This window comes from Manis pentadactyla, chromosome 9 (genome assembly GCF_030020395.1).
Source record: "Manis pentadactyla isolate mManPen7 chromosome 9, mManPen7.hap1, whole genome shotgun sequence".
In the NCBI taxonomy this organism is placed as follows: Eukaryota; Metazoa; Chordata; class Mammalia; order Pholidota; family Manidae; genus Manis; species Manis pentadactyla.
Window position 1 is genome coordinate 19749961 of NC_080027.1, and position 2794 is coordinate 19752754.

At 39.9% G+C, this 2794-nt stretch overlaps 1 pseudogene; it reads right to left on the reverse strand.

Moving 5' to 3' along the window:
* Positions 1–696: 696 nt before the first annotated feature.
* On the reverse strand, positions 697–1651 carry LOC118908018 (olfactory receptor 2G3-like; annotated as a pseudogene).
* Between the last annotated feature and the right edge of the window lie 1143 nt (positions 1652–2794).

The following is a 2794-nucleotide window of genomic DNA, read 5'->3' on the forward strand; positions in this document are numbered from 1 at the left end:
ATATGTGTGATATATATCTGTCTGTCTTCCATACAGCATCCAGAAAAAACTTTCAGAAACATAAGTTGTGTCATATCACACCATTCCTTCATCATAGTTACATTTTACTCAGAATAAATCCCTACTCCTTACCACAGTCAGCTCAGTCCTGCATGGTCTGGCTGCTGCATGAAATTTAAATGAAACAATATTATGACAGATTCATTGCAAAGCAGGGATGTATATAAAGAGGTAAATTCAGGTGTAAAGCATGACGTAGATGCAGGGTCTTGTTTCCTTATAAACTGCAAAAGTAAGACAGATGTGAAATGTTGCATCCAAAAACCCTTGTCTGAAATTCTGCACATGAAATAAAAATTAAGAAAGCTTCTCTATATCAAAGTGCTTTAGATCCTCCAGGCAGGAATAAAATATTTCATATTACAGATATAATTTCAAGTAATGAATTCCGATCACTTATGGTTTTAGATAACTAATGTTTCTCAGGGAGTAAGGAAATAGAGTCACTCAATGAAGGAAATTGTTTTGCCATATTAAAGCTACAGTTTGTCTTCGGGGGAGACTTGCTTTCTGATGAGTTTGCAGCTGCATTTATGTATCTTTTGTAATTGGCAGGGAAGATGTTGACTGTCCAAATTATTTCCTACTGTCTCACATCACATTCAGAAGTCAGCTATTTTTGATTAACAGTTGACCTTAGTGTCCTATTAAGAGCTTGTATGTCCTCTGTTTTGCAATAGCTTTTCTTAGAGCTCCTGTCACATCCTGGTTCCTTAGGCAGTAGATCAAGGGGTTGAGCCTGGGCGTGACCACAGTGTAGAACACCGCAATGATCTTGCCCCCAGCCCTAGAGGACTTCAACTGGGGTCTCACATGCATGAAGATGGTGGTTCCATAGAATAAGGCCACCACTGTCAGATGGGAAGCACAGGTGGACAGTGCCTCATGCTTCCCAGAGGCTGATTGCATCCTGAGAACTGATAGAAGGATTGGGCACAAGACACAACAATCAGAAGAAAAGGAATGAAGACAGTGATGATACTGAAGATAAAAACAACCAGCTCAGTAAATGAGGTGTCAGTGCAGGCCAATCGGAGGACAAAATGTACTTCACAAAGAAAGCGATTCAGGACATTGGATCCACAGTACGACAAACTCTAGGTGAGGACGTTGATGACCATGGAACTCAGGAAACTACTGGATCAAGAAATGGCTGCCAGCTGTGTACATGTGCTTTGGTTCATAATGACAGTATAATGAGGAGGATGACAAATGGCTACATATCTATCATAAGCCATGACACTGAGGAGAACACATTCAATCATTCCAAAGGAGAGGGAGAAGTACATCTGAGTAGTGCAGCTAGAGAAAGGGATGGTCTTCTTTTTTCTTATCATGGTAGACAGCATATGTGGGACATTGGTGGGTGTATAGCAGATATCTACAAAGGATAAATGAGTGAGGAAGAAGTATGTGGGGGTTTGAAGACAAGGTTCTGTCTGGATAATAGTGATCATAATAATATTCCCACCACCATTAATAAATAGAAGTATAAAAACATAATAAAAAGGATGAGGTGCCTCTTTGGCTGAGATGAGAGCCCTAGGAACACAAATTCAGTTACAGTGAAGTTTGTTTTTATCAGATTCATTTTTCAGGCTACCTTCCCTTCGCGGTACCATCCACTCACCTGTAGACAAAAATCAAATGCCCCTCGTGGGAAGGCATCAGAAATTGAAGACATTAGGAAACAAGCAAGGAGAAGTCTTGGTCTGAGATTACGTCTTGAGTATCTGAGTTGTACTACAAAAGGAAAGCTTTTCTCCTTTGGTAAGGAATATTCTCTTGAGATTAAGAATTTCAAACTCAAATACAGATTCAGTTAAATGGATATTCCTGACTTTTCTCTGACTCTAGTTCTAATTCTTGCCTATTCATAATCTCTCCAAAATCTGTTTATTATTCAATGCATTATTCATGTCTCACCTCTTCAAAAAGATCCAATGATGTCTTTGTTCTACACTTAATAGCAGAGCAGCGTGATGCAGCCCTCAGCTACAACTACGAAGGGCATTTTCGTCCTATGCTGTCCACTAACCTAAATGTAAAGCAGAGCCAGCAGCCTGGGATTCTTCTGTGTCACCCCAAAGCCCTGACACTCTAAAGAACAAGAACTGTGAGCACCAACATGCAAACCAGTCTTGGATCACGCTAATTACCAAATTATCCTAGCCTCACTGCTTCCCCATTGTAAGGTCTTGTATGGTTTCATTATATGTAAAATAAGAATGATGATAGACCAATTTTTTTTTTGAAGAACATTATGTTTACTAGGCTCTCCCCTATCCCAAGTTCCCCCCACAAACCCCATTACAGTCACTGTCCATCAGCATAGTAAGATGTTGTAGAATCACTACTTGTCTTCTCTGTGTTGCAAAGCCCTCCCCTTTCCCCCACCCCCCACATTATACATGCTAATCATAATACCCCCTTTCTTCTTCCCCACCCTTATCCCTCCCTACCCTCCTATTCTCCGCAGTCTCTTTCCCTTTGGTAACTGTTAGTCCATTCTTGGGTTCTGTGATTCTGCTGCTGTTTTGTTCCTTCAGTTTTTCTTTGGTTCTTATACTCCACAGATGAGTGAAATCATTTGGTATTTGTCTTTCTCCACTTGGCTTATTTCACTGAGCATAATACCCTCTAGTTCCATCCATGTTGATAAACCAATTTTTTAAGCATTAAATTAAATAATGGATTTAAGGAATCTAACACAATGTCTATACTTAGGAAGCAA